We start from the raw sequence: 26,439 nt of genomic DNA, 5'->3' as shown, positions 1-26,439 counted from the left end.
CCAGCCACAGCAGCATTTCCTGCCTTTCTCCTACACGCTTTGCTCATGGTCCCTCCTCTTCTCCTCCCACTTTGGGTTCTCACAGGTCCCCTTCTTCAGTGCTATTCTCCCTCCCCTTCAGCAGGAACTGATGGCCTTCTTCCAGAATCCCTGTCTCTCTCACCTTTCCTCCTGCGGTTCACTGTTTCTGTTCTGCCCTCTCACCATCCTTTCCATCATGAGCATCGTTGCTCTCCCCCGTGGCTTGATGCCGGCGGCCTTTCCTGCATGGTTATTTCCATGCTGTTGAGGAACACGACGGAGCTCATCCTCCTCGCCGCCCCTCAGGGACCCAGTCCTCTTTCTTGAGCCGTTATGTCCCTCCAGTGCCACCATGCACAGGGTCAGGTCATCTGGGGCAAAAACCCGCTTGGCATCCTCAGTTCCTCTTAGCCCTCACCTTTGAACCTTAGTTACCAAATTCTGTCAGATCTCCTCCTTAGCTTCAGTAGCCAGGTGGAGACAGAAACCACATCCTGGTGGGAAGCTGAGCCAAAAGGAAGATACATGGAGTGCGGAAGAAAAGGGCAAGATAGTCTCTTGGTTGGAGGCAGGGGCATTGAGTCTGTTCTGGTGCCTGTGGGCCAACCTGGTGGAAACTGCCCGCCGGTAGCTACGCGGAAGGCGGCTTCCACATCCTTGGTGTCCATTCGCAGCCAGCAGCCCCTTCTGCAGCCGGTGGGCTCCATACCATTGATTTGAAAATGGCCAGCTGGTTTCCAGGGCAAGTGTGGATGCTAGGCCTGGCTGCTCTTTGATGGTCCCTATGAAATACCATGTCACCACCCCCAAGGCCAACAGGTTTTTGTGGACATGATATTTCTGTGTCCCTGGTCAGTCTTCCCAACCACCTCTCGAGGCCACAGGAGATTTCCTCAAGCTCCCTGTTCTGCCTTCACCCTCCCTGACGGTTGGGATTGCCTCCTTCCTTCAGCCAGAATCCTGGGCTGGGCAGGTCCCAGCTTTGGGCACAGATTCCGATTCCAGTGAGGAGGTGTGTGTAGGTTCTGCCAGCTCCCATCGCCAAGAGACAGGGTGTTGAACAAAGACAGGAGAAATACAGATACCATTCAAGGTTAGCGTGTGTATGTGTGTGTGCGTGCACCTGCAAGCACCCGCTTGGGAATCAAATTAATCGGGGGTGCTCTCTGTTGAGGGAGAATGGGCTGATTCACGGAGTGGAAGAAGTGGTGAAGGATCCGTGAAGGATCGAATTCGCTAAAGCAGGGCTGGGATCTACCTTTCACAAGAGGTGTTCAATCTAACACCTAGGAGGGCGTGGAGTGGGACGAAGGGGACATCTCCAAACACAGGGACGGGTGTTGGGGCTCTCGGAATGCTGGAGGTGCCACAGTAGGCTGCTGATCCTCCGTGGGACAGATGGGATATCTCAGCACTCCCGTGTGTGGGTGCAGTGATAATACCTCAGAGTCGCTGGTTGGCGCCTCATCTAGGAAGTGGGGAGCTCCCATGGGAGGGTGCCATGACACCCGCTAACCAAGACATGGGCAGGACGCCCACAGAGAGGATGGAAAGCGGGTAGGAGGGACTGCCCTGGGACAGCTGGTCGGGCTCGGTATCTGCCTTCCACCATACTCCCTCTGTGTCTCCCTGTGGGCCCATGGTGTGAGCTCAGTGAGGGGGACCATCACGCACGTGGTGGGCCAAACACAGGCTTCAGACCTGAAAAGGAACGCTGGTGGGGGCCTGCCCCATCGGAATCCAACACCTCCCCTGAGAGGGTTGGCTTAATTCCTCGGGCCAAGGCTTTGACCCTGACACAGGTGGTTGTTTCTTGGGGGATAACACAGTGGGCTGGTGTCTGGGGGAAGACATGTGTCAGGGACTCTCCAGCTGGGGTTTTTGCCACCAGAGACATCTACGCAGGTTCTCGTCGGGGCGGAACTCCAGCCACGGTCACTGCCCCGGTGGGTAATGGGCCATGGTCGACAGGGTGTGGAAGGGGAGAAGCCCGTGGACGGAGTCGTGGAAGGCGTGAACCCATCCCCCGGTGGCTGGATTTGCCAGTCCCGCCTCTCAGCACACCACCTCGGTTCCATATTCAGACCACTTCCCGCACAATAATGGAGCTGTAACGTCTACCCCCCAGGCCATGGTCAGACGGAGCCTTCCCGTTCTAGGGGAAATAAGTGCAGAATCCGAGGCTCCTCGGATTAGAGGAATCCACCTGGGCCCCAGTGGAGAGGAGGAGGTCCAGCACTTCCCCTCATTCAGTGTCCCGCTTTGCCTTTTCCTTCAATCTCTCCCACCAAGAGGAATGTGGGGTCCGGCCTGGAGAGCCTTAGACCCCCTCCTGCACTGTCCTGCCACTCAGCTCAGACGGGCTCTGGAGGTCTGGCGAGCTGCCTGCCTGCTCTCCATGCAGCCACAGTGGCGGAGCCCTGAGCAGAATCCCACCTACACCCGGTGCCAGAGCTGCCACAGGTACATTTCCATATGAGACCTCTTACTCTGTTGGCAGAAAAGAGCGTCTCCTCCTCAGACTCCAGCTAGGGCCGAAGGTGTGCAAGTCTCCTAGCGCGCCCGCCAGCCACAGTCCCCAAGGGTGGCCTTCCAGGGTGTGGCGGAGGCCCAGGGCACCGCACACGGGGATGTGAGATGGCAATCATAGGATCATGGTGGTCATGGTGAGTAACAGCCATGAACTTTAGCCCGCCTGGAACACACTCCTGGGAGAACTCGGACAACTTCACGCACATCTGTCCTCAGCATCCAGGCCAAGAACTCCTCCTTTTCCCCACACATTTTCTCATTATCCTTTTCCTCAAAGGATGAGGCCAACAGTGTTTGCCAGGTACAGCCGCGTAAGCTGTGGCCACCAGGGTGGCCGTGCAAACTCTATCTGTGGGATCCCAGGATGCCCCGTTCTCGTGATCCAGCGTGAACGGCACCCGTGTGGTTGTGCAATGTTGAAGTCCAGGTCACTACCATGCAGAGCAAGGAACGGAACGTTGGCAGGGTTTTGGAACCCTCCTGTTTGCCCCATCCCGATCACTACCTCCCCCTTTGCACACGCCAGAGGAAATCACTCTGCTGACTTTTCCAATAATCATTCATTTTCCTTTAAGTATTAATAATTGCCATTTAATAACCCTCACCGACATATAAAAGTTAGAAGCAGTTAAATGCAAAATTATATGTATGTTTGAAACATAATACACAGACACACACACATACACACTCTCTCTCTCACACATACACGCACGCACGCACACACACACACACACACGAGGATAACTCAGAAGCCAGCCATTTGACAGGTATAAGGTGATCAAGCCAGGTAACTACTATCCAGGTCATGAAACTGTACATTGCACCTTTAGAGAATTGCGGTCTGAGTGTCTTTCTCTGAAGAAAGCCAAATACGCATGCTACGTACTGTGTGATTCCATTTATATGACATTCTGGAAAAGGCAAAAATCTGGGAACAGAAAACAGATTGGTGGTTGCCAGGATCTGAGGGTTAAGACCCGGAGTTCACTACCAGAGGGCGTGAGGGAACCTGGGGGGGATGGCGATGCTCTGTATCTATATATAATGTGCTGGTGTTTCCATTGCTGTATGCATTTACAAAATCTCATAGACCTCTGAGTAAGTTATAGCCCAATAGTCCTAACTTTTTAGGAAAAACATAATGTCAGCAATACATCTCGAATGGATAATGACATCTTGAATGGATAATACCTTTTGTGACTACGAGGAGCGTGTTTCTCTCCCGGAATCTGTTAATGTGGAGAATTGTACCACTGTATTTTCTGAAGGGAAATTAAGTTAGTATTTCTGGGATGAAGCCGATATTACTCATGCCACATTAGGTATTTTCCTTTTCATATCCTGTAGGCTTCCGTGTGCTAAGATTCTGGTTCTGATTTTTACTTCTATGTCATGAGCCTGTGATTGATCTGCAATATTTCTCTAGGTGTCCTTGCAGGATTTGGTATCGAGGTTATGCCAAGCTCATACAGTGAGTGGAGGATTGTTCCTCCCTTTCAATTTCCTTTTCTTTTTTTCTTTCTTTCTCTCTTTCTTTTTTTTTTTTTTTTTGAGATGGAGTTTTGCTCTGTCGCCCAGGCTGGAATGCTGCAGTGGCACGATCTTGGCTCACTGCAAGCTCCGTCTCCCAGGTTCACGCCATTCTCCTGCCTCAGCCTCTCAAGTAGCTATGACTACAGGCGCCTGCCACCACATCCGGCTAATTTGTATGTGTGTGTGTGTGTGTGTGTGTGTGTGTGTGTGTGTGTGTGTGCATTTTTAGTAGAGACGGGATTTCACGTGTTAGCCAGGATGGTCTCGATCTCCTGATCTCATGATCCACCCACCTCGGCCTCCCAAAGTGCTGGGATTACAGGCGTGAGCCACCACGCCCTGCCCCTCCCTTTCAATTTTCTGAACAAGTTTGTGTCAAATGGAAGATATATGTTCCTAGGATGTTTGTCAGAATGTGGTGGGGAATCCTGGAGTTTATTCGTGGAAAGCCTTTAACTACTGATATCTTTCTGTAATGATTCTGGAACAGTTTAGGTTGGCCGTGCCTTCTTGCGTTCGTTTTGGTGGGTTTGGTTTCCTACCGATTGGTGACCTTTTGCATTGTTTTCAAACTGACTGGAATAAAATGGTCCATAATACCCCCTTCATCCCAGATTGCATTGGTTTTTATTTTGGAACCACAGGAGAGTTGCAGGGAAAGCACAAGGAGCACCCCTACGTATATTCTTCAACTGCACCCTCCAGTTGTTACCACTTTCTCACATTTGCTTCATCCCTCCCTCCATCCCGTGCCCCCATCTTTCTCTGAGCCTGTGTGCATGCTTGTATTTTTTTTTTTTTTTTTTTTTTTGAGACGGAGTCTCGCTCTGTCACCCAGGCTGGAGTGCAGTGGCCAGATCTCAGCTCACCGCAAGCTCCACCTCCCGGGTTCACGCCATTCTCCTGCCTCAGCCTCCCGAGTAGCTGGGACTACAGGCGCCTGCCACCTCGCCCGGCTAGTTTTTTGTATTTGTTAGTAGAGACGGGGTTTCACCATGTTAGCCAGGATGGTCTCGATCTCCTGACCTCGTGATCCGCCCGTCTCGGCCTCCCAAAGTGCTGGGATTACAGGCTTGAGCCACCGCGCCGGCCACATGCGTGTACTTTTTTTTGAAATTGTTTTGTGGAATCATTTGAGATCCATTTGAATCATTTGGATCCATCATCCATAAATACTGCAGCATGTATCGCCTACGAGAAAGCATGGTCTCCCACAAAACCTTAATGACATCATGACACTCAGGAAATGTAACATTGAGACCACACAGTTTTTTACTGTATGATCACATGAAACATTTTCGATTTTCCCCATGGTCCCATAGTATCCCTCATAGCTGCTTTCTAACAAAATTCTCTTTCCAACCAAACACCATGCTTTGCATTTAGTTGTGAAGTCTCTTTTGAGACAGGGTCTCCCTCTGTCGCCCATGCTGGCATGTAGTGTCGGAAACCCGGTTTACTGCAACCTTGGCCTCCAGGCTCAAGGCATCCTCCCACCTCAGCCTCCTGAGTAGCTTGGACTACAGGCAAGCCCCATCCACTCGCCTAGGTCTCCCAAAGTGATGCGATTACGAGCGTGAGCCATGGTTCTCGGCCCACCAGGTCTCTTCAGTGTCCTTTAAGGAGTACTTTTTTTTTTTTTTTTTTTGAGATGGAGTCTCACTCTGTTGCCCAGGCTGGAGCACAGTGGTGCGATTTCAGCCCACTGCAAGCTCTGCCTCCTGGGTTCACACTATTCTCCTGCCCCAACCTCCCAAGTAGCTGGGGACAACAGGCGCCCACCACCACACCCAGCTAATTTTTTGTATTTTTTAATAGAGACGGGGTTTCACTGTGTTAACCAGGATGGTCTCAATCTCCTGGCCTCGTGATCCACCTGCTTTAAAGTGTGCTTTAAACCAGTGCAGTCGTTGTCAGGAAGCCCTTGAATGTAGGTTTGTCAAATGGCTTCCTTGTAATTAGACTCAGGTAGGTTTAACATTTTTGGCAGGACTACTGCATAGCAGACGTGCTGTCCTTCTCAGGGCATAACATCAGCAGATTTTCCATGTCGGTTTGTCTCATGACTGGTGATGTTCATCTTGACCATGTGGTCAGGGCGCTGTTCCAGATTACTCCACTGTGAAAGTGCCATCTTCTCTTTGTATTGAATTAGCCATGTGCTGTTACTGCATGGGCACTCTGTGTGAATATCCAGTTCCCCCACAATATCCTTTTTCTATATTTTGGATGTCTGCATATGATATGGCTTGGAACCGTGTCCCCACCAAGTTTCGTGTCAACCTGTAACTTCTAATGTTGGAGGTGGGACCTGGTGGGAGGTGACTGGATCACGGGGCTAGATTTCTCCGGAGTGGTTTAGCAGCATCCACTTGGTACTGTCCTCGTGGTCGTGAGTGAGTTGTCGTAAGTCTGCTCATTTAAAAGTGTTGACACCTCCCCCTGTTCTCTCTCTCTTGCTCCTGCTCCTATCATGTAACATGTACCTGCTCCTGTTTTGTCTTCCGCCATGATTGCAAGTTTCTTGAGTCCTCCCAGAAGCAGAAGCCTCTACGCTCCCCATACAGCCTGCAGAACCATGAGCTCTTGTCTTTATAAATGACTGGGTCTTGGGTATTGCGATACAGCAACATGAGAACAGACGTAACATCGTCTGTGGTTCTCTCTCCCTTTTCTTTCCTGATAGTGGTGCCCTTCTCCCTTGTTTTCTTGACTAGTGTCACAAGAGTTGTACCAATTTCATTCCTCTTCCAAACACCCAACTTCTGGTTTTGTGATTCTTACGCTTGTTTCCGCTTTCACTGATTTTTGCTTTTACCTTGATGACTTCCTTCTACTTTCCTTGGTCTTATGTTGGGCTTCTTTTTTGAACATTTTCTCATTAATTGTCTGTGATCCTCTTTTAAACATATGCTTTTAGCAGCCTACACGTCCCTCTCAGGACTCCTTTACTTGTGCCGACAAGGGTTTAGGAGTAGTATTTTTGTGATGATCCAGTTCCAAACACGGGAAACCGTGAAAATCGCAACTTTCATGGGACGGAATGAATACATCACGGTATGTTAATACAACGGAATAGTATTTCAGCAATGGAAAAGTACAGAGTACTCTTCCATGGAATAATAGGCGCGAATCTTACGAAGATAATATCGAGTGAAGGAAGCAAGGGACAACACGGGCACGTTTAAGGATTCCATTCCTATAACTTCAAATGACAGGCAACACTAACCTACCTTGTTGAAGAATGCGTACTTAGGGTATAAAATCATAGAGAAGAACAAGGAAAGGACAATTAGAAAAGTCAGGATGTTGGTTACCCCTTGTGGTAGGAGTGGGGCTGAGCTCAGGCAGGGCCACCCCAGGAGGCTTTGGGAGACGCTGGCGGTGTTCTCCTCTGGGACCTAGGGGAACGTTTCCGTACAGGTGCACTTGATAATCATGTATTAAACTGTGCACATCGATTGTGATGTTTTCTTTCTGTGTGGTGCTTACCACCATAAGCCGAGAAAAACCAGTGCTAACGGAAGTAACCTTGCATTAAACAGGTAAGTATTTTATAACCAGAAGGATAACCAACATTTTATTTTCTCTATTTATAGCAGATCTCCTTGCGAGTACTAGTATCAGTTTATTGATAGTGATAGCTTGATTTCAAATTCTCATAGACTTCACCGAACATCATAGGAATGATGCTTACATAATTGTGATATTAATTTTGATATTTTGGTAAATATTTTATATTTGGGTGGTAAGTTTTCATTCAGAATTTGTGATTTTGTGCTGGAACCCCATGCACTTGCTACATTTTTCTCACGGGAGATTTGTCACTTCCCCATCCACTTATTCTCAGGGGTGGAGGACCTAGGACCTGAGATAAAGAAATTAAGGCAACAACAGTAAGGGAAAACAATGCAAATTTTCACCTTCGTAGTTTTTGTCAGTTAACTGTGGTATATTCATACGATGGAATTCCTTTTTTTTTTTTTTTTTTGCAGTGGAAATGTATGGGGTATTCTTAGGGATACTATCCATTTTTAAGAAAAGTCCATTACCAAGATATAACTAATTACATGAAGTTAAATATCATAGGATATTTATAAAGCATGCTATACATATATACAAGTTTAGAAAACCAATCTACTGCGAATGAACTGTTGTGAAGTGATGAAAGCACGTATTGAGTACTGAGATCTAGAAACACTACACTGCAGTTCTACAGGTCTTATGTGTATTTCATTGTGCTGAAGACACCAAATACGAAATGCTGTATAATGTGTGATTCCATTTGTAGAACATCCTTAAAAGTGGAAAACTACACATACAGAAAAGCAATCAGTCATTTCCAGGTCAGTGGGTTGTGAGAAGTGTTTAACTACAAATGTGTGTTATTTGTTATGCAATTTTGCCCCTCTTTATTTTGAAATGTAACATACATAGAGTGAACTTCACAATATGTGTGTATTGTTTAATAAGTGATCATCAAAGGCACCCCTACGGAAACACCCCCATGTCACCGAGGAGAACACCACCAGCATTCCCCAAAGCTCCAGGGGTGTCTCTGCCTCATCTCAGCCTCATTCCTCCTTCAAGAGGAAACCAGCACATTTACTTTTGTGATCATCCTTTCCTCTGTTTTCTCTATGTTTTTCTGTCCTATGTCCTACATTACATTCTTTTAATAGTACAGTTTGCCTGCAGAGGACATGTTCCTAAATATAGAAAACCACACGGTCTCAGCCCCAAAGCTCCTTAAGCTGATAAACAACTTCAGCAAAGTCTCAGGATACCAAATCAATGTGAAAAATTGCTAACATTCCTATACGCCAACAACAGTCAAGCAGAGAGCCAGATCAGGAACACAGTTCCATTCATAATTGCCACACACACACAAGATACCCAGGAATACGCCGCACCAGGGAGGTGAAAGATCTCTACAAGAAGAACTACAAAACAGTGCTCAAGGAAATCAGAGATGTCACAAACAAATTTAAAAACATTTCTGCTCATGAATAGGAAGAATCAATATCATTAAAGTGGCCATACTGCCCAAAGCAATTTGCAGATTCAATTCGATTCCTGTTAGGTTACCTTTGGTATTCTTCACAGTACAAGAAAACCTGTTTTAAAATTCATATGGAACTGAAAAAGAGACTGAGTGGCCAAGGCAATCCTAAGCGTAAAAGAACAAAGATGGAGGCATCACGGTATGCGACTTCAAACTACACCGCAGGCCCGCAGTAACCAAAACAGCATGGTACTGGTACAAAAACAGACATGGAGACCAATGGAAAACAACAGAGGATCCAGAAATGAGGCTCCACACCTACAACTATCTGGTCTTTGACAAACCTAATGAAAGCAAGGAATGGGGAAAGGATTCCCTATTCAGGAAATGGTGCTGGGATAACTGGCTAGCCATACACGGAAGATTGCAACTGGACCCCTTTCTTACACCAGGTACTAGTCAGTTCTCTTGCTGCTAATAAAGACATACCTGAGACTGGGTAATTTATAAAGAAAAGAAGTTCAATGGACTCACAGTTCCACATGCCTTAGGAGGCCTCACAATCACGGCAGAAGGCGAAGGAGGAGCAAAGTTGTGTCTTACATGGCAGCAGGGAAGACAGCATGTGCAGGGGAACTGCCCTTTATAAAACCATGAGATCTCAGGAGACTTATTCGCTATCACAAGAACAGCACAGGAAAGATCCGCCCCTATGATTCAATTACCTCCCACCAGATCCCTCCCACAACATGTGGGGATTATGGGAGCTACAATTCAAGATGAGATTTGGGTAGGGATACAGCCAAACTATATCACACTATATACAAAAATTAACTCAACATGGATTAAAGACTTAAATGTAAAACTCAAAACTATAAAAACCCTGCAAGGCAACCTAGGCAATCATTTTCTGGACATAGGAATGGGCAAAGATTTCATGATGAAGACACCAAGAGCAATTACAACAAAAGCAAAAATTGACAAATGGGATCTAATTAAACTGAAGAGCTCTGCACATTGAAGGAAACTATCAACAGAGTGAACAGACAACCTACAGAATAAGAGAAAACGTTAGCAGACTATGGATCTGACAAAGGTCTAATATCCAGCATCCATAAGGAACTTAAACAAGTGTGCAAGAACAAAACCAAACAACCCCATTAAACAACCCCTGGCAGTCCAGGTGCAGTGGCTCACGCCTGTAATCCCAACACTTTGGGAGGCCGAGACGGGTGGATCACGAGATCAGGAGATCGAGACCATCCTGGCTAACATGATGAAACCCCGTCTCTACTACAACCATACAAAAAAACTAGCCAGGTGTGGTGGTGGGCACCTGTAGTTCCAGCTACTCAGGAGGCTGAGGCAGGAGAATGGTGTGAACCCGGGAGGCAGAGCTTGCAGTGAGTGGAGATCGCACCACTGCACTCCAGCCTGGGCAACAGAGTGAGACTCCGTCTCAAATAAAAAAAAAAGAAAGTGGGCAAAGGACATGAACAGTCACTTTTCAAAAGAAGACATACATGCAGCCAACAATCTTGTGAAGGAACACTCAACGTCACTGACCATTAGAGAAATGCAAATCAAAACCACAACCGGATACCATCTCACGCCAGTCAGAATGGTTATTATTTCAAAGTAAAATAATGATAGATACTGGCGAGGTTGCAGAGAAAAAGGAACACTTATACACTGTTGGTGAGAGTGTAAATTAGTTTAACCATTGTGGAAGACAGTGTGGTGATTCCTCAAAGACCTACAGACAGAAATACCATTCGGCGCAGCAATCTCATCACTGAGCATATACCGAAAGGAATATAATAAATCATTCTATTATCAAGACATGTGCATGTGTATATTCATTGCAGCACTATTCACAAGAGCAAAGACATGGAATCAGTCTAAATGCCCAGCAATGGTAGACTGGATAAAGGAAATGTGGTACATATACACCATGGGATACTATGCAGCCATAAAAAAGAATGAGATAAGGTCCTTTGCAGGAACATGGTTGGATCTGGAGGTCATTATCCTCAGCAGACTAATGCAGGAACAGAAAACCAAAAACTGCATATTCCCACTTATAAGTGGGAGCTAAATGATGAGAACACAGGGACACAAAGAGGGGAACGGCACGCACTGGGGCCTATCGGACGGTGGAGGGTGGGAAGATGGAGAGGAGCGGGAAAAATAACGAACGGGTACTAGGCTTAATCACTGGGTGATGAAATAATTTCTACAAGAACCCACACGACACACGTTTTCCTATGTGACAAACCTGTACATGTACCCCTGAACTTAAAAGTTAAATTCAAGAAATAATAATATGATTTGATCTTGACTGTTACGTACTTTTGTATTAGTGGAATCAGAAAATATGTTCATATTTCTTGCTTCTTGTGTTTAATGTCAGGAGTTTGGTTTTGGCTATTTAAATTTGAGATGTCTATTAGGTATCCACGTGGAGAAGTTGAGCAGACAAAGGTCTGGATCTGGGCTGAAGAAATACATATGGGAGTCACCGTAGTATCGATATTTTTTTTCAGGGCCCACTGCAGAGCTTATAGCTTGCAGTGAACGCCAAGAATGAGTTCTCAGACAATTCCAGCTGAGCGGGGCCAGGGGCAGCTCTTCTCAGAGAGTCCGCCCAGCATCTGTCCGCCAAGTATTTATTGAAAGGGCTTGTTAAACCACAAACATCCACTAGATGGCTTTTTTGAGGTCTGGTCGTGAGACACCTGTGGCCTTGTAAAAGCACTCAAACCGCATTCTCGGGAGGCTGTTTTCAGCGTTCCTTATCACACCACACACTCCACTGCCCGTCCTGTTTTCAGGGTCAAGGAGTTTCATTCTCATGCACAAACAACATACACACAATGCCTCAGTATGTTTCCATGCCCCGACCTCAATGTTTCCATGCCCCGACCTCAAACGCCTTGTACATAAGCTTGAATATGTTGTCGTGCACCCCCCACACCCACTCCAGAGACAGAAATTACACCACTTTTCTATTGAGTTATGTTAAAATACACGGAACACAAAATTTACCATCTTAAGCGTTTTTCAGTTTTCAGCTCAGTAGTGTTAAGTATATTCGCATTGCTGTGCAGCCAATCTCCAGCATGTCTTCAAGTGCAAAACTGAAATGTATACCCGGTAAACAACTCCTCATTTTCCCCTGCCCCCGAGCCCCTGGAAACCACCACTCTACCTTCCGTTTCTGAGTTTGAATATTTTAGATCTCGTATATAGGTGGAATCATGTAGTATTTGTCCTTTTGTGACTGTCTCATTTCATAGCATAAGGTCCGGGTAACTCCATTTTTAGTTTTCTGAGTAACCGCCACACGGTTTTCCACAGCAGCTGTGCCATTTTACATTCCCACCAACAGTGCACAAAGGTTCCAGTTTCTGCACATCTTCACCAGGATCACATCAGTTTTATTGGACAAATGGAATTTATTTCATTTCTTTGTATTTTATTTCTGTTTATTTTTATTTTTATTTATTTATTTATTTATTTATTTTTGAGACGGAGTTTTGCTCTGTCGCCCAGGCTGGAGTGCAGTGGCCGGATCTCAGCTCACTGCAAGCTCCGCCTCCCGGGTTCACGCCATTCTCCTGCCTCAGCCTCCAGAGTAACTGGGACCACAGGCGCCCGCTACCTCGCCCGGCTAGTTTTTTGTATTTTTTAGTAGAGACGGGGTTTCACCGTGTTAGACAGGATGATCTCGATCTCCTGACCTCGTGATCCACCCATCTCGGTCTCCCAAAGTGCTGGGATTACAGGCTTGAGCCACCGCGCCCGGCCTCTGTTTATTTTTAATGACACAATCGTATACATTTATAGTGTAAAACATGATGTTTTGAAATAGTTATACGTTGTGCAATGGCTAAATTAGGCTAACTACAATATGGATGAACTCACATACCTTTCATCTTTTGTGCTGAGAACACTTAAAATCTACCCTCTTAACAATTTTTCAAGTAATCATTATTATTAACTATAGTCACCATGTTTACAATAGATCTCTTGAACTTAGACTTCTTGTCTAAATGAAGTTTTGTATCCTTTGACCAATATCTCCCCAATCCCTCCCAGCCCCTGACCCTGGTAACCACCATTCTATTCTCTGTTTCTAAAAAGTTTGATTTTTTAAGATTCCGCATCCCAGTGAGATTATGCAGTATTTGTCTTGCTGTGCCTGGCTTATTTCACTCGACATCATGTATTCCAGATTCACTCATGTTGTCACAAATGACAGGATATCCTTTAAAAAAAAAAAAAAACGCTCAATACCATTCTACTGTGTGTACATATACACATGTGCTTTATCCATTCAACCATCTGATGGGCTCTTACGTTGACTTCACGTCTTGGCTCTTGTGAACAGTGCTGCAGTGAATATGCGAGTGCAGATATTTTTGACATACTCATTTCATTTTCTTTGGCCGTATATCCAGTAGTGGGATTACTAAATCAAATGACAGTGCTATGGATAATCTTTTTAATTTTAACTTTAATGGATACATAATATCTGCACATATTTATGCTGTGCATGTGATATTGTGTCACGTGCATAGGATGTGTAAAGATCAAGTCAGGATATGTGGGGTAACCATCACCTGGAATATTTTTCATTCCTAGTATTGGAGATATTTCCAGTCCTCTCTTCTGGCTATTTTGAAATATACAATACATTGCTGTTAACTGTAGTCATCCGACTCTGCTGTTGAACATTAGAGATTATTCCTTTTTTTTTTTTTTTTTTTTTTTTGAGACAGGCCCCAGACTGGAGTGCAGTGGCGTGATCACAGCTCACTGCAGCCTCAGCCTCCTGGGCTTAAGTGATCCTCCCACCTCAGCCTCCAGAGTAGCTGGGAGGCTGCCAGGCACATGCCACCATGCAGGGCTAATTTTTTTTTTTTTCCTAAAGACAGGGTTTCGCTATACTGTCCAGGCTGGTCTGGAACTCCTGAGCTCATGCGATCTGCCAGCCTCGGCATCCCAAACTGTTGAACTGTTGGGATTACAGGTGTTAGCCACCATGCCCAGCCTAGAACTTATTCCTTTTTAACTGTATGTTTATACCTATTAACCAACTTCTCTTCTTCCCAACGCCCCTTCCCCCAATCCACACACATTTCCCAGCTTCTCATATCTATCACTCTCTTCTCTGCCTCTGTGAGACCAACATTTTTACCTCCCACATATGAGTGAGAACATAAGGTATTTGTCTATCTGTGTCTGGCTTATTTCACCTAACATAATGACCTCCAGTTCCATCCAGGTTGCGGCAAATGAAAGGATTTCATTCTTTTTGTGGCTGAATCGTATTCCCTGTGTATACATGCCACATTTTCTTTATCCATTCATCCACTGATGGACACTTAGGTTGATTCCATATCTTGGCTATTGTGATGAGTGCTGCAATAAGTATGGGGGTGTAGGTATCTCTTTGATATACCGATTTCCTTTCTTTTGGATAAATGCCCAGTAGTGGGATTGCTGGATACTTCTATTTTTAGTGTTTTGAAAAGTCTCCATACTGTTTTGCACGGTGGCTGTACTAATTTCCATTGCCACCAACAGTGTATAAGGGTTCTCTTTTCTTCACATCCTCGCCAACACTTGTTCTCTTTTATCTTTCTGATAATAGCCATTTTACCAGGTGTGAAGTCATAGCTCATTGTGACATTTCCCTGATGATAAGTGATGTTGAGCATTTCTTTTTTTTTTTTTTTTTGAGACCGAGTCTCACTCTGTCACCCAAGCTGGAGTGCAGTGGCGTGATCTCCACTCACTGCAAGCTCCGTCTCCCAGGTTCACGCCATTCTCCTGCCTCAGCCTCCCATGTAGCTGGGACTACAGGCTCCTGCCACCGCGCCCGGCTAGTTTTTTTTGTATTTTTAGTAGAGAAGGGCTTTCACCATGTTAGCCAGGATGGCCTCAACTTCCTGACCTCGCGATCCACCCGTCTCGGCCTCCCAAAGTGGTGGGATTACAGGCGTGATCCACCGCGCCCGGCCCCGATGTTGAGCATTGTCATATAACTGTTGGCCATTTGTATGTCTTCTTCAGAGAAATATCTATTTAGATCCTTTGCACATTTTTTTTTAATTTTTTTATTTTTTATTTATTTATTATTATTATACTTTAAGTTGTAGGGTACATGTGCATAACGTGCAGGTTTGTTACATATGTATACTTGTGCCATGTTGGTGTGCTGCACCCATCAACTCGTCATTTACATCAGGTATAACTCCCAATGCAATCCTTCCCCCCTCCCCCCTCCCCATGATAGGCCCCAGTGAGTGATGGTCCCCTTCCTGAGTCCAAGTGATCTCATTGTTCAGTTCCCACCTATGAGTGAGAACATGCGGTGTTTGGTTTTCTGTTCTTGTGATAGTTTGCTAAGAATGATGGTTTCCAGCTGCATCCATGTCCCTACAAAGGACACAAACTCATCCTTTTTTATGGCTGCATAGTATTCCATGGTGTATATGTGCCACATTTTCTTAATCCAATCTGTCACTGATGGACATTTGGGTTGATTCCAAGTCTTTGCTATTGTGAATAGTGCTGCAATAAACATACGTGTGCATGTGTCTTTAGAGCAGCATAATTTATAATCCTTTGGGTATATACCCAGTAATGGGATGGCTGGGTCATATGGTACATCTAGTTCTAGATCCTTGAGGAATCGCCATACTGTTTTCCATAATGGTTGAACTAGTTTACAATCCCACCAACAGTGTAAAAGCGTTCCTATTTCTCCACATCCTCTCCAGCACCTGTTGTTTCCTGACTTTTTAATGATCGCCATTCTAACTGGTGTGAGATGGTATCTCATTGTGGTTTTGATTTGCATTTCTCTGATGGCCAGTGATGATGAGCATTTTTTCATGTGTCTGTTGGCTGTATGAATGTCTTCTTTTGAGAAATGTCTGTTCATATCCTTTGCCCACTTTTTGATGGGGTTGTTTGTTTGTTTCTTGTAAATTTGTTTGAGTTCTTTGTAGGTTCTGGATATTAGCCCTTTGTCAGATGAGTAGATTGCAAAAATTTTCTCCCATTCTGTAGGTTGCCTGTTCACTCTCATGGTAGTTTCTTTTGCTGTGCAGAAGCTCTTTAGTTTAATGAGATCCCATTTGTCAATTTTGGCTTTTGCTGCCATTGCTTTTGGTGTTTTAGACATGAAGTCTTTGCCCATGCCTATGTCCTGAATGGTACTACCTAGGTTTTCCTCTAGGATTTTTATGGTATTAGGTCTAACATTTAAGTCTCTAATCCATCTTGAATTAATTTTCGTATAAGGAGTAAGGAAAGGATCCAGTTTCAGCTTTCTACTTATGGCTAGCCAATTTTCCCAGCACCATTTATTAAATAGGGAATCCTTTCCCCATTTCTTGTTTTTGTCAGGTTTGTCAAAGATCAGATGGCTGTAGATGTGTGGTATTATTTCTGAGGACTCTGTTCTGTTCCATTGGTCTATATCTCTGTTTTGGTACCAGTACCATGCTGTTTTGGTTACTGTAGCCTTGTAGTATAGTTTGAAGTCAGGTAGCGTGATGCCTCCAGCTTTGTTCTTTTGACTTAGGATTGTCTTGGAGATGCGGGCTCTTTTTTGGTTCCATATGAACTTTAAAGCAGTTTTTTTCCAATTCTGTGAAGAAACTCATTGGTAGCTTGATGGGGATGGCATTGAATCTATAAATTACCTTGGGCAGTATGGCCATTTTCACTATATTGATTCTTCCTATCCATGAGCAAGGTATGTTCTTCCATTTGTTCGTGTCCTCTTTTATTTCACTGAGCATTGGTTTGTAGTTCTCCTTGAAGAGGTCCTTTACATCCCTTGTAAGTTGGATTCCTAGGTATTTTATTCTCTTTGAAGCAATTGTGAATGGAAGTTCATTCATGATTTGGCTCTGTGTTTGTCTGTTACTGGTGTATAAGAATGCTTGTGATTTTTGCACATTAATTTTGTATCCTGAGACTTTGCTGAAGTTGCTTATCAGCTTAAGGAGATTTTGGGCTGAGACAATGGGGTTTTCTAAATATACAATCATGTCATCTGCAAACAGGGACAATTTGACTTCTTCTTTTCCTAATTGAATACCCTTGATTTCTTTCTCTTGCCTAATTGCCCTAGCCAGAACTTCCAACACTATGTTGAATAGGAGTGGTGAGAGAGGGCATCCCTGTCTTGTGCCAGTTTTCAAAGGGAATTTTTCCAGTTTTTGCCCATTCAGTATGATATTGGCTGTGGGTTTGTCATAAATAGCTCTTATTATTTTGAGGTACGTTCCATCAATACCGAATTTATTGAGCGTTTTTAGCATGAAGGGCTGTTGAATTTTGTCAAAAGCCTTTTCTGCATCTATTGAGATAATCATGTGGTTCTTGTCTTTGGTTCTGTTTATATGCTGGATTATGTTTATTGATTTGCATATGTTGAACCAGCCTCGCATCCCAGGGATGAAGCCCACTTGATCATGGTGGATAAGCTTTTTGATGTGTTGCTGAATCCGGTTTGCCAGTATTTTATTGAGGATTTTTGCATCGATGTTCATCAGGGATAATGGTCTAAAATTCTCTTTTTTAGTTGTGTCTCTGCCAGGCTTTGGTATCAGGATGATGTTGGCCTCATAAAATGAGTTAGGGAGGATTCCCTCTTTTTCTATTGATTGGAATAGTTTCAGAAGGAATGGTACCAACTCCTCCTTGTACCTCTGGTAGAATTCAGCTGTGAATCCATCTGGTCCTGGACTTTTTTTGGTTGGTAGGCTATTAATTATTGCCTCAATTTCAGAGTCTGCTATTGGTCTATTCAGGGATTCAACTTCTTCCTGGTTTAATCTTGGAAGAGTGTAAGTGTCCAGGAAATTATCCATTTCTTCTAGATTTTCCAGTTTATTTGCGTAGAGGTGTTTATAGTATTCTCTGATGGTAGTTTGTATTTCTGTGGGGTCGGTGGTGATATCCCCTTTATCATTTTTAATTGCGTCGATTTGATTCTTCTCTCTTTTCTTCTTTATTAGTCTTGCTAGTGGTCTGTCAATTTTGTTGATCTTTTCAAAAAACCAACTCCTGGATTCGTTGATTTTTTGGAGGGTTTTTTGTGTCTCTATCTCCTTCAGTTCTGCTCTGATCTTAGTTATTTCTTGCCTTCTGCTAGCTTTGGAATGTGTTTGCTCTTGCTTCTCTAGTTCTTTTAATTGCGATGTTAGAGTGTCAATTTTAGATCTTTCCTGCTTTCTCTTGTGGGCATTTAGTGCTATAAATTTCCCTCTACACACTGCTTTAAATGTGTCCCAGAGATTCTGGTATGTTGTATCTTTGTTCTCATTGGTTTCAAAGAACATCTTATTTCTGCCTTCATTTCGTTATGTACCCAGTAGTCATTCAGGAGCAGGTTGTTCAGTTTCCATGTAGTTGAGCGGTTTTGATTGAGTTTCTTAGTCCTGAGTTCTAGTTTGATTGCACTGTGATCTGAGAGACAGTTTGTTATAATTTCTGTTCTTGTACATTTGCTGAGGAGTGCTTTACTTCCAATTACGTGGTCAATTTTGGAGTAAGTACGATGTGGTGCTGAGAAGAATGTATATTCTGTTGATTTGGGATGGAGAGTTCTATAGATGTCTATTAGGTCTGCTTGCTGCAGAGATGAGTTCAATTCCTGGACATCCTTGTTAACTTTCTGTCTCGTTGATCTGTCTAATGTTGACAGTGGAGTGTTGAAGTCTCCCATTATTATTGTATGGGAGTCTAAGTCTCTTTGTAAGTCTCTAAGGACTTGCTTTATGAATCTGGGTGCTCCTGTATTGGGTGCATATATATTTAGGATAGTTAGCTCTTCCTGTTGAATTGATCCCTTTACCATTATGTAATGGCCTTCTTTGTCTCTTTTGATCTTTGATGGTTTAAAGTCTGTTTTATCAGAGACTATGATTGCAACCCCTGCTTCTTTTTGTTTTCCATTTGCTTGGTAAATCTTCCTCCATCCCTTTATTTTGAGCCTATGTATGTCTCTGCGTGTGAGATGGGTCTCCTGAATACAGCAGACTGATGGGTCTTGACTCTTTATCCAGTTTGCCAGTCTGTGTCTTTTAATTGGAGCATTTAGTCCATTTACATTTAAGGTTAAGATTGTTATGTGTGAACTTGATCCTGCCATTATGATATTAACTGGTTATTTTGCTTGTTAGTTGATGCAGTTTCTTCCTAGCCTCGATGGTCTTTACATTTTGGCATGTAATGGCTGGTACCGGTTGTTCCTTTCCATGTTTAGTACTTCCTTCAGGGTCTCTTATAAAGCAGGCCTAGTGGTGACAAAATCTCTAAGCATTTGCTTATCTGTAAAGGATTTTATTTCTCCTTCACTTATGAAACTTAGTTTGGCTGGATATGAAATTCTGGGTTTAAAATTCTTTTCTTTAAGAATGTTGAATATTGGCCCCCACTCTCTTCTGGCTTGGAGAGTTTCTGCCGAGAGATCTGCTGTTAGTCTGATGGGCTTCCCTTTGTGGGTAACCCGACCTTTCTCTCTGGCTGCCCTTAAGATTTTTTCCTTCATTTCAACTTTGGTGAATCTGGCAATTATGTGTCTTGGAGTTGCTCTTCTCGAGGAGTATCTTTGTGGCGTTCTCTGTATTTCCTGGATTTGAATGTTGGCCTGCCCTACTAGGTTGGGGAAGTTCTCCTGGATGATATCCTGAAGAGTGTTTTCCAACTTGGTTCCATCTTCCCCCTCACTTTCAGGCACCCCAATCAGATGTAGATTTGGTCTTTTTACATAATCCCATACTTCTTGCAGGCTTTGTTCATTTCTTTTTCTTCTTTTTTCTTTAGGTTTCTCTTCTCGCTTCATTTCATTCATTTGATCCTCAATCGCTGATACTCTTTCTTCCAGTTGATCGAGTCGGTTACTGAAGCTTGTGCATTTGTCACGTATTTCTCGTGTCATGGTTTTCATCTCTTTCATTTCGTTTATGACCTTCTCTGCATTAATTACTCTAGCCGTCAATTCTTCCACTTTTTTTTTCAAGATTTTTAGTTTCTTTGCACTGGGTACGTAGTTCCTCCTTTAGCTCTGAGAAGTTTGATGGACTGAAGCCTTCTTCTCTCATCTCGTCAAAGTCATTCTCCGTCCAGCTTTGATCCGTTGCTGGCGATGAGCTGCGCTCCTTTGCCGGGGGAGATGCGCTCTTATTTTTTGAATTTCCAGCTTTTCTGCCCTGCTTTTTCCCCATCTTTGTGGTTTTATCTGCCTCTGGTCTTTGATGATGGTGATGTACTGATGGGGTTTTGGTGTAGGTGTCCTTCCTGTTTGATAGTTTTCCTTCTAACAGTCAGGACCCTCAGCTGTAGGTCTGTTGGAGATTGCTTGAGGTCCACTCCAGACCCTGTTTGCCTGGGTATCAGCAGCAGAGGCTGCAGAAGATAGAATATTTCTGAACAGCGAGTGTACCTGTCTGATTCTTGCTTCGGAAGCTTCCTCTCAGGGGTGTACTCCACCCTGTGAGGTGTGGGGTGTCAGACTGCCCCTAGTGGGGGATGTCTCCCAGTTAGGCTACTCAGGGGTCAGGGACCCACTTGAGCAGGGAGTCTGTCCCTTCTCAGATCTCAACCTCCGTGTTGGGAGATCCACTGCTCTCTTCAAAGCTGTCAGACAGAGTCGTTTGGGTCTGCAGAGGTTTCTGCTGTTTTTGTTATTGTTTACTGTGCCCTGTCCCCAGAGGTGGAGTCTACAGAGACAGGCAGGTTTCCTTGAGCTGCTGTGAGCTCCACCCAGTTCGAGCTTCCCAGCAGCTTTGTTTACCTACTTAAGCCTCAGCAATGGCGGGCGCCCCTCCCCCAGCCTCGCTGCTGCCTTGCCGCGATATCGCAGACTGCTGTGCTAGTAATGAGGGAGGCTCCGTGGGCGTGGGACCCTCCCGGCCAGGTGTGGGATATGATCTCCTGGTGTGCCTGTTTGCTTAAAGCGCAGTATTGGGGTGGGAGTTACCCGATTTTCCAGGTGTTGTGTGTCTCTGTTCCCCTGGCTAGGAAAAGGGATTCCCTTCCCCCTTGCGCTTCCCAGGTGAGGTGATGCCTCGCCCTGCTTCAGCTCTCGCTGGTCGGGCTGCAGCAGCTGACCAGCACCGATCGTCCGGCATTCCCCAGTGAGATGAACCCAGTACCTCAGTTGAAAATGCAGAAATCACCGGTCTTCTGTGTCGCTCGCGCTGGGAGTTGGAGACTGGAGCTGTTCCTATTCGGCCATCTTCCTCCGCCCTCCCTTTGCACATTTTAAAATCAGGTGATTTGTTTTCTTGTTATTGAGTTGAGTTCTTTATATATTTTGGATACTAACTCCTTATCAGATGTATAGTTTGTGAATATTTTCTCCCGTTCTGTAGGTTGCCTCTTCACTCTGTTGATCATTCCCTTTGTTGTGCAGAAGCCTTTCAGTTTGACGTAATCCCATTTCTCTATTTTTTCTTTGGTTGCTCATGCTTTTGGGGTCATAGCGCAAAAGTGATTGCCCAGGTCAATGCCATGGATGTTTCTCCCTATGTTTTCTTCTGGTAGTTTTACAGTTTCAGGTCTTATATTTAAATCCGGAGTCCAATTTGCCTTGATTTTTGTGTATGGTCTGAGACAAGGGTCCCATTTCATTCTTCTGCATGTGGATATTTCCGTTTTCCCAAGACCATTTATTGAAGAGACAGTCCTTTCCACATTGTGTGTTCTTGGCATCTTTGTTGAAAATCACTTGACCATAAATGCAAGAATTCTTTCTAGTCTATTATATTGGTCCATGTGTCTGTTTGTATGCCAGTACCATGCTGTTTTGATTACTCTAGCGTTTATTATGTTTTGAGATCAGGTTGTGATTCCTTCAGCTTTGTTCATTTTGCTCAAGATTGCTTTGGGTAACTGGAGTCTCTTGTGGTTTGCTGCGAATTTTAGGATTGCTTTTTCTATATATGTAAAACTAGCATTGGAATTTTGATAGGGATTGCATTGAATCTGTTAATTGCTTTGAGGAGTATGGACATTTTAACAGCATTGATTCTTCCAATCCCTGATCATGGGTTAGCTTTCCATTTATTTGCAGCTTCCTCAATTGCTTTCATCAATGTTTTATAGTTTTCGGTGTACACATCTTTTACCTCCTTGATTGAATTTATTCCCAAGTATTTTATGTTATTTTTGAGAACTCTTTTAAATGGGAGTGTTTTCTTGATTTATTTTCAGATACTTTGTTATTAATGTATAGAAGTGCTACTGTATATGTTGATTTTGTTTTTTGTAAAATATTTTAAGACTTCATATATGTACGATCATGTTATCTGCAGAGAGAGGTAATTTAATTTCTTTTTTTTTTTCTTTTCTTTTTTGAGATAGAGTCTCGTTTTGTCACCCAGGCTGGAGTGCAGTGGTGCGATCTCGGCTCACTGCAGCCTCGACTTCCTGGGTTCGAGCGATTCTCGTGCCTCAGGCCCAGAGTTGGGTGCCACCAGGCCCGGCTAGCTTTTGTATTTTTGGTAGAGACAGGGTTTCGCCATGTTGCCCAGGCTGGTCTCAAACTCCTGGCCTCGTGTGATCCACCTGCCTTGGTCTCCCAAAGTGTTAAGATTACAAGCATGAGCCCAGCAAACTTGTTACTTTCTGTTTTGTGTGCCTTTCATTTTTTTCTCTTGCCTAAGATTTTTGACTAAACGTTGCAGTACTACATTGCATAGCAGTGGTGAAAGGGGACATCTTTGTCTTGTTCCTGATATAGGTAGTACTGAAACCAGCGTCTTCCATCAGCTGTGGCAAGAATGTAGTTAAAGAAAAGAATCAGACCAAAAATTGAGCCCTGGGCTCTATATTTTTAAGAATTTGGGGGGAAGGGAGCTTCCAGATAGCTGAACACGTGGAAGTCCCTGGAGGGAAGTGCACCTGGAGAGGTCATGGAAGCTCCATACCCCTTCCCACATACTGTGCCCTATGCATCTCTTTCATCTGGCTGTCCTTTGTCTGTATCCTTTGTCATGTTCTTCATAATAAATGGGTAACAGGTTTATGAATCAGTGATAAAACCCAACACCATACGCTAACATGATTTTATGCACTTACAGGAGGAATATTTCCTAGTTAAGTGGGAAATTGTACAAAAGGCCTCTGGAAGACCTTCATTCTAAACTGCTTCGTAGGGAAACATTTCATTTAGAAGTCTGGACATTCTTTCTTTGGTTTGCTGTAATCTGCATTTGCTGAGTAGAACTCGTATTAATCATCGGGACCCCGTTTATTCCAGGGTTCTGGGGGATTCTTTCTGTCCCAGCTCACTTTGGGGTTAAACAGTGTCAGATGCAAGACATGCAGCCCTGCTCTAGTGCCTCCTGCTCAAATAGATACAAAGAGAGATGTCGAACTCAAATGCTTTCTGGCCTGATCAAAGAGCTGGGGGAGCATGTGTGAAGCCTGGAAGGAGAGAAGAACAAATATTTCAGGCCTGGGTCTAAGTAGGTCAATGCAGCATTTGATTTTTGAGAGGAGACTTTGGTAATATAGAATTGAGTTAATCATAATCCTTATTTCATAACATGCTACCTGTGATTGATATGAGGCCCTATTTGTTTATTTTAAAATGCAATGTGCCCCCATTTACCTATTACCCAATCCAAGAACTAGACTATTAGTAGAAACCTGTATATCTACCTCTGAGCTCCCCTCACCGTAACCTCCTGAATCAATAAGTATATATATGAAACAATATACTCTTTTTGTTTGTTTGTTTTTGAGACAGGGTCTCACTCTGATCGCTCAGTCTGGAGTACAGCAGCATGATTTTGGCTCACTGCAGGTTCGACCTCCCTGGCTCAGGTGATCCTCCCACCTCAGCCTCGCGAGTACCTGGGAGTACAAGCGCGCACCGTGACATCTGGCTAATTTTTTGGAGACACGAGGTTTAGCCATGTTGCACAGGCTGGTCTCAAACTCCTGGACTCAAGCACTCCACCCACCTCTGCCTCCCAATGTGCTGGGATTACAGGCATGAGCCACTGCGCTCGGCCGTTATACTCTTCAGTTTTGCTTGATTTTGAACTTTATGACAAGGGTGTCACACGGTATGTAGTCCTGTGGGAATTACTATTTTCATACTTATACTAACATTATCTATTGTTGAGTATAGAACTGCAGTTCACCCATTGGCCTTGCTACATAGTATATCATGGTGTGCATATACCACAGTTTAGGCATTCTCTTGTTCATGAGCGTTTGCATTGGTCCCAGGTTATTGCTACTGTGGCCAATGCTGCTGTGAAATTCTTGTCCAGAGGACATTGATAGGAATTGCTGAGTTGTCAATGATCTACTTTATATATTGATGCCACATTGTTTTCCAAACTTGTTGTGTTCATTTATATTCCCAACATGTTTCAAGCTGTATGAGATCCCACTGCTCTGCATTATCTCTAACCTTTGATGTTGCTAGGTTTCTCATTCTTTGCCAATCAAACGGGTACAATATTTATCTTGAGGTCATGTTTAGCATTTCCCTGACTACTGATGAGCTGAGCGTATCTTCATGTGTTTATTGGCTGCATAGGTTCCTTCTTCTATGGAATTTCTATTCATGATTTTTGCCTATTTTCTTACTGGGCTGCTTGTCTTTCTTATTGATTTCTACAAGTTCTAAAAACATATTCTTGATACCAATCTTTTGTCAGTTGTATATAGGATAAATATCTTCTTCCAGCTTATACCATATATTTCCACTTTTATATGACATCTTTTAAAAATTGAGGCATTACATACATACAGTAAATCACAGAAACGTGTGTACAATTTTATCACAGTTATACCCCCATGTAACCACCATCCAGATCAAAATATAGAACATTTTCAACATCTCTGCATCCCCGAAAAGAGAATTTTGAGAGAAGATGAAGAACCAGTAAAGACTGAGGAGTGATCACTGAGATGGGAATAAACCCAATGTCTTCTCCTGGTAATGGCAGATGAGATAATTCAGATAAACCCTCTGTGTTGGCCATCTGTTAGTTGGTCATCTGGTTTAACTCGATCTACAGCCTCCCTCCCTCTCTCTGGTGACTGGGCTGATATCACATAGTTCAATGCCCCAACCCTCTAGCCATATGGTTGGACTTTCTGGTATGGCCAGCCTCCAGTCTGAGTCATCTCATTACGTGAACTATCTAGGGGCCTCCCATGATTCACCTCATTAGCATAAACCATGAAGTGTTGTCCTTGGGACTCATCCAGAATGACACTATCACTCAGGAAATTGCAAGGGATTAGAGGTTATCTCCCAGGACTCAGGGACAAAGTCCAGGCAAATTCTTTATTACACATGAAGGGCACAGAAAAATGAACATTATAAAAAAAACTTTGTCTTATTGAGATCTTTCCAGATCCTGGGAATACAGAAATACACTGCTATGGTTTGGATATGATTGGTCTGTCCCCTCCAAAACTCATGTGGAAATTGGATCCCCAGTGTGGTGGTGTTGGGAGGTGGGGCCTTGTGGGAGGTGTTTAGGTCATGGAGACAGATCCCTCATGAACAGCTGCTGCCATTCTCAAGGTAGTGAGTGAGTACTGGCTCTGGTGAGACCAGATTAGTGCCCATAACGGTGAGTTTGTTATAAAGCCAGCATGCCCCTCGGGTTTTCTTTCTTTGCATGTGTCTGCTTCCCCTTTGGCCTTTTCCACTATGTTTTGGCCTAGGAGATGTCTGTCACCAGAAGCTGAGTAGTTACTGGTGCCATGCTCCTCCTACTTCCCAGCTTGCTGAATCATGAGCTAAATCAACCTCTTTTATTTTTAAATTATTCAGTCTCAGGTATTCTGTTACAGCAACACAAAACAGACTAAGACACATACTAACAATGGCCCAAAAGAGGGAGAGATGGTATAATGTTGGTGCAAAAGTCATTGCAGGTTTTGTCGTTACTTTTAATAGCAAAAACTTCTACAGCAACCCAATACCACAAACAACTCAATTCAAGAACTTACATGAAATGGACTAAATGTTTTAAAGAGACGAATTATCAAGACTCACCCAATATGAAATAACTTGAATAGTCCTATAAAGACATTGAACTTTGGGAGGCCAAGCTGGGAGAATCGCCTGAGCCCAGAAGACTGAGACCAGCCTGGGCAACAAAGTGAGACCCTAGTTCTACAAAAAATGTATATATAAAAAGAAATAGAATTCATAGTAAAATACCTTCCAAAGAAGATATTCCAACTCAGATGGTTTCACTGGCAAATTCCACCAAACATTCAAAGAAGATTTAATACCAATTCTACAATATCTCTTCCCAAAAATAGAACTGTAAAGA

The 26,439-nt window shown here is 43.9% G+C and overlaps 1 pseudogene; it reads left to right on the top strand.

Moving 5' to 3' along the window:
• The first annotated feature begins 1,974 nt into the window (after positions 1-1,974).
• LOC105464730 (uncharacterized protein CXorf49-like) overlaps positions 1,975-26,439 on the top strand; it is a 45,725-nt pseudogene continuing 21,260 nt past the window's right edge.

The sequence above is a fragment of the Macaca nemestrina genome, chromosome X (genome assembly GCF_043159975.1).
Source record: "Macaca nemestrina isolate mMacNem1 chromosome X, mMacNem.hap1, whole genome shotgun sequence".
NCBI lineage: Eukaryota > Metazoa > Chordata > Mammalia > Primates > Cercopithecidae > Macaca > Macaca nemestrina.
This window is presented reverse-complemented; position numbering and strand designations above follow the sequence as displayed.